The sequence below is a fragment of the Pteropus alecto genome, unplaced genomic scaffold, assembly GCF_000325575.1.
Source record: "Pteropus alecto unplaced genomic scaffold, ASM32557v1 scaffold45, whole genome shotgun sequence".
In the NCBI taxonomy this organism is placed as follows: Eukaryota; Metazoa; Chordata; class Mammalia; order Chiroptera; family Pteropodidae; genus Pteropus; species Pteropus alecto.
The window spans coordinates 1,295,341-1,305,358 of NW_006442491.1; the positions used below are offsets into that span (position 1 = coordinate 1,295,341).

At 38.8% G+C, this 10,018-nt stretch overlaps 1 pseudogene; it reads left to right on the forward strand.

Moving 5' to 3' along the window:
* Nucleotides 1-167: 167 nt before the first annotated feature.
* The window catches only part of LOC102898118, a 19,799-nt pseudogene continuing 9,948 nt past the window's right edge, over nucleotides 168-10,018 (forward strand).

Here is a 10,018-nt window from a genome sequence, read left to right on the forward strand (position 1 = left end):
AGGAGATGAGACAGAAGGAGAGACTTGGGGGCTGGAACAAGAGAACAGGGTCATTTTGTGGAGGTCTGGGATGCCAGCCCAGAAAGCAGTGGGGAGTCATTTGAAGTTGCTATTGAGAACAAGACTGCAGCCCATTCAACATACCTGTATATCACTTAGCGGAAAGGATGAGTATGGAGCAGTTTTGGGAGCAAAGGAGTAATTGGTACCAAGATGGGCATCCAGACACAGAATCAGTTCATGTCATGGAGAGCCCTGCAGTGGGGAGACCAATTAGAAAAAGGTTGCATTTATATCAAGACAATCGAGGCCTGAACCAGAGTTGTGATGATGGGGATGAAAAAATCAAGTGTAATAGGAGACCCGGCAGAGGTGGGATCACTAGGAAGCTAACCGGATATGAAAGGAATGAGAAGGAAAAAGAAGTGAAGGAAGGTGACTTGAGGTACCCAGCCTGTGGGGAGGCAATTTCTCAACAGATGGGCAGACTAATTGGAGAAACTGATAAGGTGAGGATGTAAAGGAAGAACACATCCAGACTCTGCTTTCGGCTATCATCCTGGACTGTTCTTAAAATCACCATCAGAATTCCTGGAGAACTGAGTCACACTGAAGAAAATGGGAAGAAACATCAAAGGTGAGACGGGATTATTGAGTTTACATTTGTCTTCTTGACCCTGACATATCTTTAACACCAAGATTCTTGGCAAACTGGGAAGAGAATCACTAGTTCCAGGTGACCCCCAGAACACACACACACACACATATTACTCATCCATCCCAGTTTCTACACATCCTCTCAGTGAATACTCAAAGGCATCCTGCCGTGTCCCAAGGATCATGAGGTAGTTTTCTTGTTATAAAAATAATTGTTTCTGCAATTCACCCACAGAGCACTGTGTGACCTGGTATAGTACTCCATTAATTATCAATAACATCTTAGAGTCCCAAAGTAAGGTCATTATCTTAGGGGACATTGATATCCTTTTATTAGAGTATCTGCCTATGCCCAATATCTCTAGCAATTCAAAAGCCTCTTTCTGAACTTATTTCCTCTTTTCAATCCCTGTCTCCAGGGAGATATTAGCCAGAGTTCTGCTGCAATAATGTTGAGTAACAAAGTACCCCTGGCTCCACCTTGGTGTTTCTACCTTTCTTTCTCCTCAGAGAAACTAACTTACCACTTTCTTGTCATTTAGTTTGATCTGGATGTATTTTTGTAGGCCATTTCCTCTTCTGGGGGTTAATTTATAGTTATTTATAAATCCAACAAATATATTTTCTAATTTTTTTCTGTGACTAATATAGGCACATGTTTAGGATATTTAAACGATACAAATATCTGCCCATACTACTCTCCATCTCACAGAGGACTGTACCATGTTCAAATTGTGTGAACATGATCCTTATCTGTTTGAAGAATTCCGGTGGACTTACTGTGACAAGAAAATTCATGCGTTTTAAATTTTGAAAGATATTGCCCCATTGTTTTCCAAAAGAGCTTGTACTAGTTTAAGCTCCAATAAGCAGTATGTGAGAGTGCTTTCTTTCCACTACCCTTATAGTATTTTCAAAGGTTTGATCTCTGTCCAACTGATAAGTGAAAATCTTTTAAAAATCACTTATATTTCTCTTTCTGTTCATATCATTTGGAAACATTTTTCTTTCTGATTTATAAGTGCTCTTTATATGTTAAAAAAAATAGTTAAGAAGCATAGCATGTTATTGTTGCAGCTTCAAAGCCTCTTTTGAAATGAAATGAATAAATAGATACATGCATAGATAGATGAAATAATTAGATAATGACCAAGTAAAACACATACTTCGGAAAGCACAGGCTCCTTGGGTCCTAGCAACAAATCTTGATTTTCTCATGCTTCTGTCCCCTTCCTCACTCTTCCCTTTGAAGCCATACATATTGGTATTATGATCCCTCCTAGACAAGTCAGAGCTCCTTATTCAGTAAGTGAAAATGGGGTCAATAAACTCTTTGTGGAAGAAGTCTCCTTCTTTGACAGTTGTGTGGCTGGTATACATTTCTGAGCATTTGTCAAATATCCTGGATAAGTGTTACATTTTTATAAATCAGAACCTAAGTACTAAGATTTTGTATTAAGTCAAACATCATATTTCCAGGTACCATGTGTCTGCAATCAGTTTGTGCCACTCCAGTAAGGCCAGCTTCAGTGTGCCAACAGGAGAAAGGAGGAAAGTTTTTGAATGTGGGCATATAAATGCCAAACTAACATCTGCCTGCAATCCCAGCTCCAGTCACTTCCAAGTGTTGGTGTGGTCAATGCCAATTCACTTGAAAGCCAATATGTTTCCAACCTCACATTAGTATGAAAACAATGTTTCTACTCCTTCCCCAGTTTCAGTTTGGATGGATTTTGTTGTTATTGTTTTTCAAAAAAGAAAAGTTCTTGCATTGATTTGGCTCATAGTCCACAGCTGTCCTGAGGCTGATCCTCTCTCTGGTGGTTTGCATTTGCATGAATCTTCATGCCTCCTCGGTTCTTCTAAAAATCTAAATCATCCCTGATGCTTTAAAATAAAGCAATATCTTCAGAACTGAAAAAGAGCATTCTTGCAATTTTTACGGTGTTTTTAACCATTTGCAAATAAGTTATATTTGTTTAAAACAGAATGAAAGTATCTACAACTTCAAACACTCAAGCCACTTATGTATGGACTATTAATAGCATTAAACATGCAAATCAATTTCAGTGAACTGAGTTTGGAGGACTTGTTTCTGCAGTATAAAAACTGAATGTTTCTGAAAACTAGTGATAATGCCAAATAACCATATTTCCTGCACTTCTCTCTTTTTAGCCATTCATTGTGATTTACATTATTTCTTTACTTACTTATTTGAACACACTTTGCTCAGGAAAAAATTAAGATTTGCATTGTGATTAGCCATAACCAGGATTAAAGTTTCTTGCTGTTGCATCACTGAACAAGGTTTTCTGATCACTTTTTAATTAATGTAATAATCTACTTTTTTGTTCGTTTCTAGAACTACAATAAGAGATATTTCATACATTAAAAATTAACAAATATCAAGTGGCATTTCATAGATCCAGAGAGAGTTTGGCAGATGTGATGACAGAAAACATACTGTGGCATCTAGTACATCCTTAAGTGGATGCAAATAGTCCCCTCTTCTGTCAGGTGCAACATTTACATGAAATGTGGGTTAGAAAAATAATGTATTATACACTTCATTAAGTCTTTTTATTCCACGGAAAAAGTGAAACTGCAGTTTCCACCTTCTTACCTCAAAGAGACAACAGGAAAATGACATAGAAAGCGTCTAAACTGCTTCAGACAGCTATTAAACTGTGAAGGCAAAATTACTTTTGCCTCTTTATGATTCTGAAAAATCAGTTAAATCATTTATTGCAATGTTCTCAATACTTTAAAAATCAAATACAGAGCCAGTAATGAAATCAGATATATGTGATGTGATATATATATAGACATATATATATAATTCATACATATAATTCATACATATAATTCACAAACTAAATCCAAAAAATATCATTCACTCATGAAATCATCTGAAACTGTGTACATAGAAAAATATATGCATTTAATATTAAAAGGCAAACTCTCCTTTATATACCAATTATCTAAGGACAACAGAACAGCAACATTTTTTCCTTAACCAAGATTTGAAATTAGACTTCACTTGTCAGAAATTCAATGACATACGTAATAAGTTAACAGAAAGTCATTAATACTGGTTGTTTTTGAAACAAATTCATTAACATCATTAAACTAGAAAATGGATTGCTATGGTTAAGAAATATGTATCTAGCATCACTAATGCTCTGGGCATCTAGTCATTAGAATTTTAGAGTTGAAAGGGGCTTCAGGAGTCATATTGAACAGACCTTCCCTGATGGTAAACAGTCTATATTTGAAAACTCCATGTTTAAAAAAAGAAATTTAACATTCAGTCTTTAAAACCCAGCATTCAGAAAAAAAGACTTGGGACTCTAGTTACTGCAGCAGTGACCCATGAGCCAGATGTCACACCTGCTGGTGTCCAAGTGTCCCCAGAAAAGCAAGCAAGACTGGCCCCAGAGCCACTTCTCTTCCCCTCATCTCCACCCCCATCTCTTCTGCTTCAACCCTCTTTACTGCTGCCCATTTGACCCCTCGCTCATGGTGTTTCTCCATATATCCCTTCGGTGTCTTATCCTGACCATGTCCCTCTGACCCAGCACTGTGATACAAGTTCTGGCGGTTGCTGACCTATTCCATTGGCCTGCTATTCCACCCTATCATTTTCTCAAGCCTGAACCTGGGGCTCTCCTTGGCTGTCTTCTCCTCCTCCAACACACACACACACACACACACACACACACATGCACACCCGCATTCAATCTGCAAGTCCTAATATCTCCAAAATATGCCCCAACTCCATCCTTCTTCATCCCCACTGCAGCTGCCCCTGACTTTGCTACCACGTTCCTATGCTTGCACTTCACTTGAATGTCTGTCCTGTGCACTGCACTTTCAGTCTCACCTTCCTTCCACCTGTTCTCCCTCCTCAGCAGCCAAAGCCACCTTTTTATAAAGAAAATCATCATCTGACTCCTCTCCTTACACCTTACAAAGCCCCTCTCCTGAGAATGTTGAATCCCAGTCCCTCACCACTTCTGCATGGTCTGGCCTCTGCTAACCTTTCCAGACACACAACCTCTCTTTTCCAGACCAGCCGTCTCCAGCAGACCCTAAGAAACTTTACCTGGAGAGCTCCCTTAATTACTTCAGTGACACAACGAAAGGGAAATAAAATTAGCTAATGTTTCAGTCAGCTCAGGACATTGTAACAAAGTACCTTAGGCTTTAAACAACTGAGATTTATTTTTCTCTCAGTTCTCAGTCTCCCTGTTTCAGGACTGGCAACATTTCTAAGACATCAACTGCTTGTTACAAGTCTTTCGTTTCACGCGGGTTTCATGCAGTTGCCACCTGAGCCCTTATTGCATTTCTCCACAGAGGGCCCAGCTAGCCCCTGAATGCAATAAGGCCACCTGCAGTCTCCATCCTGTCTCCACACCTCTCTGGGATGACCATCCTGGGTTTTGTCTGTGCATCATATTCTACTTGCAGATGGATCTGCATGGTCTTTATGAGAATTTTTTTTACATTTTGAATGTGAAATTCTGCTAATATTATCAATGATAAAGAAATTCTCAAATGTGTTTAAAAAAAATAGACTGGGAAGCTTTAAACAACAGAGATTTGTTTTCTTTCTGGTGGCTGAAAGTCCAAGAGCAGGTGTCAACATGGTTAGTTCCTGGTGAAGACCCTCTTCCTTACTTGCATGTGGCCATCTTGCCCCTGTGTGCTCTCATGGCACAGAGAGTTCTGGTGTCTCTTCTTTTCCTTATAAGGCCACTAATCTCATCATGGGGCCTCTGCTCTCATAACTTCATTCAAACATAATTATCTCCCGAATGCCCTACCTCCAAATACCATCGCACTGGGTGTTAGGACTTCAACATATATATTGGGGTGGGGATGGGGGAGAATGACACAATTTAGTCTATAGTCCTGGGAAAGATGGAGCTAGAGGATTTTTTTCACATGGGAGATGTGAATAAAATCTGCATAAAAGAGTTTCCTTAATTTTATTGCTTCTACCCCCAGCTTTTCTCCTCTTGAGTTCCTGAGGGATCCTTTTCAAACCAGTCTGAAAATATCAGGTCTCTGTTTCCCATATCACTCAAGGTAAAAGCCAAAATTCTCACCAGGGCCCCATGTGATTGATTGGCTCACCTCTGGCACTTTCATTTGTGAATAAAATCTGCATAAAAGAGTTTCCTTAATTTTATTGCTTCTACCCCCAGCTTTTCTCCTCTTGAGTTCCTGAGGGATCCTTTTCAAACCAGTCTGAAAATATCAGGTCTCTGTTTCCCATATCACTCAAGGTAAAAGCCAAAATTCTCACCAGGGCCCCATGTGATTGATTGGCTCACCTCTGGCACTTTCTCCTCCTCTCCCCTGCTCGGCCCCATTTCTGGTTCTTGGCTTGGCTTCAGGTTCTTTGATTTTTCTTTTTCCTCTGACTGGGCCCTTAAGTTGCTAGCTGTCTGCATAGCTCTCTGCAGCTCTTCCTTCCATCCCACTGAGTCTAGTCTCAATGTTATTATATTTGGTGGGTCCCCTGGCCACCATCTAAATAAAAACTCTTCTTTCCTAAACCTCTCCATTCTTTATCTACCACCCTTCCTCATTTTTCCTCCTAACATTTCTTATTCCTGACACAATGTTTATTTAATAATTTGTTTGTTTGTTTGTTTGTTTTCTGTCTCTTCTCATCAAAAGAAAAGTTCCGTGAGGGTAGGATTTTATCAGTTGTTTACTGCTCTGTCACCAATGCTGGAGCATGGCAGGATCTCAAGCTGAAAAACAGATGAAAGGAGCTAGGATTTTGTCAGTCTTCTTTTTCTCATTACTGGCAGGAATTTTCAGTTATTAAAGACCTGTTATTATTATTAGGGACAGTTCTTAGTATCTGACTTGAAGCAAATTCTCTATGTCATGGAAGTTCCTCAAATTGCACAGAAGCACTGTAATTACCTGAATTCTCTTTGATGGTGGTTCCACCCAGTCAGCCCCACTCCTGCGCATTACAGATGTCATTCATTCCCAGGGAGCTAACCCTTTGCCAATCATTATTCTCTTGCATGAGAAGGCACATCAGAATCCAAATGAGAAGGACAACATGACAGCAAGACATCATGGAGTGACACAGATTTATACTGTCATATAAAAGTAAATAATTTGAAGACATGTTTTCATGTCTTTACTAGAAAGACTATGCATTACCAATACCAGTATTTTGTGAGGTTCTGGGTGAAACCACCACACAAAATGGCATGATTATGAAGATACAGGTTGTAGTTCTGCTATAATTTTCACTTCGTCTGGACAGAGTTACCATACGTGTTTACAAGGCACAAATCACATGCAGATCTGGAAGGTGAATGTGTGGCAGACAAGTCGATGCTCCATTCATAGCCCCTCACCTCTACCTCCTCAGCAAGTACCACTGCCCACCTTCCAACCATCATCACTTGCATTTCTCAGTCTCAGAGATTTCCCAAGCCTTTTCCACCATGTAGCAGGCCAGAGGTGCCTTTTAAGAAAAGCCTTCAGCCATAATGAGCTGAACTTGGTGTATAAATACCACAGCTCATTCCTTCTGAGGCATGTTCACACTGCATTCCAGGGTTCTCTAGATGGATTAAACTCCAATGACCCACAGAGAAAAATGAATTGATGATACATACATTAATGACTGCCTTCTCTTCCTGTCTCACTTCCCTATACCCCTAACAGTTTTTCCTGAGATCACCTCCCAAATTAACTTTTCTCTTTGCTTCTGGGTCAACCCAAACCAAGACAGAGTAATGGAATTACTGGAACCTGGGGGAAATGGAGAGGCCATCCAGTCTCCTTATTTTACAAATGAGGAAAGTGAGACTCAAAGAGTAACTGATTCTTCAAGAAATCAATAATTCTTTTTTTAATAATTTTATTTTTTAAATACTGTTGCATATAATACTATATTAGTTTCAGATGTACAACACGGTGATCAGACACATATATAACTTACGAAGTGATCACCTCAATAATCTAGTACCCATCTGACACCATCTATAGTTATTAAAATATTATTGACTATATTCTTTATGCTATACTTTACAGCCTCATGACTATTTTATAACTACCAATTTGTGCTTCTTAATCCCTTCTTCTTTTTCACCCACTCTCCCCAACATGCCTACCATCTCACAAACTTCAAAATGTTCTTTGTAGCTATGAGTTTGTCTGAATCTATAAGTTTGTTTGTTTTGTTTGTTCATTTATTTTGTTCTTAAATTACACATGTAAGTGAAATCTTATGGCATTTGTCTTTCTCTGTCAGAATTATTCCACTCGGCACAATACCCTCTAGGTCCATCCATGTTGCTGAAGATGACAAGATTTCATTCTTTTTTATGGCTTATTAATATTTTATTGTATGTATGTAGTCTCTCTTCTTTATCTATTCATTCAATAATGGACATTCAGGTTGCCTCCATATCTTGGCTATTGTAAATAATGCTGCAATGAACATGTGGATTCGCATGTCCCTTTAAGGTAGTGTTTTGAGTTTCTTTGGATAAATACCAGAAGTGGGATTACTGGGTCCTACTTTGTCTCTTGTTATAGCCTTTGTTTTACAGTCTATTTTGTCTGGTATTAATATTGCAACCCCAGCTTTTTGTTTGTTTGTTTGTTTCTATTTCCATAAAATACTTTATTTTCCATCTATTTACTTTCAGTCTCTGTGTGTCTTTCAACCTGAAGTGGGTCTCTTATAGATAGCATATGTAAGGATCTTTTTTTTGTTGTTTTCTTAACCATTTAGTCATCCTATACTTTTTGATCAGAGCATTTATGCATTTACATTTAACATAATTATTGATAAATATGTGGTTACTGCCACTTTATTATTCTTATTTTTTTCTTATTCTTAAAGAAGTTTCTTTAACATTTCTTGTATTACTGGTTTGGTTGTGATGAACTCCTTTAGTTTTTTGTCTGGGAAGCTCTTCATCTGTTTTTCAATTCTAAGTGATAGCTTTACTGGGTAATCTCAGTTGAAGGTGCCTGAGTTTCATCACTTTGAATATTTCATGCCTGCAAAGTCTCTGCTGAGAAATCAGCTGACAGTGTTATAGGAGCTCCCTTGCAGGTAACTAACTGCTTTTTTCTTGATGCTTTTAGAATTCTTTCTTAGTCTTTAACGTTTAGTGTTTTAATTAAGATGTGTCTTGCTGTAGGCCTCTTTTGGTTCTTCTTGCTTGGGACTCTGCACTTCCTGGGCTCTAAGTCCATTTAGTTGAAGGTCTGAGTTTCATCACTTTGAATATTTCATGCCTGCAAAGTCTCTGCTGAGAAATCAGCTGACAGTCTTATAGGAGCTCCCTTGCAGGTAACTAACTGCTTTTTTTCTTGCTGCTTTTAGAATTCTTTCTTATAGTTTAACATTTAGTATTTTAATTAAGATGTGTCTTGCTATAGGCCTCTTTTGGTTCATTTTGTTTGGGACTCTGCACTTCCTGGGCTCTAAGTCCATTTCTTTCATCAGGTTAAGGAAGTTTTCTGTCATTATTTCTTCAAATAATTTTTTTTTCTTGCTCTATTTTCTATCAGGGACACATATAATGTGAAAGTGGTTATATCTGATATTGTCTCAGAGATCCTCTAAACTATTCTCATTTTTTTTTTGGATTTTCTTTCTTGTTGCTGTTCTGATTGGGTATCCTCTGCTATCCCATTCTCGAAATTGCTTATTCAATCCTCTGCTTCATCCAATATGCTGATTCCCACTAATGTACTCTTCATCTCCAATGTTATATTCTTCATTTCTGACTGGTTCATTTTTATTTTCTATCTCCATTTTTATGTTTCCTGTCTCTTTGTTGAAGTTCTCACTGAGATCACTAAGCATCTTTATAATCAGTGTTTTGAACTCTGCATCTGATAGATTGTTTATCTCCATTTTGTTTAGTTCTTTTTCTGGAGTTTTGTTCTATTCTTTCAGGTGGGACATGTTTCTTTGTCTCCCCAGTTTGTCTGCCTTCCTGTGTTTATTTCTATATATTAGGTAGGGCTGCTATGTCTCCCAGTCTCTGTAAAGTGGCCTTATGTAGTAGGTGTGCTGTGGATCTCAGTGGCACAGTCTTCCCTGGTCACCTGAGCCTAGCGCTCCAGGTATGTCCCTTGTATGGGTTTTGTGTGCCCCCCCCCATTGTAGTTGAAACTTTGTTTCTGTTTTCATGTCATGGAAGGGGTTGACCCTTGGTTTGATTGATTGTGAGGACTGGCCTGTGAGGGGCTGACCCTATGGAGCAGTAGTCACTTTTGCAGGACTCTGGTGCCTTCCCAGTCTGCCCTTTCAGATTGTTGTCCTTGGATGCAGCCCCAGGCAGAGCTGCCCCTC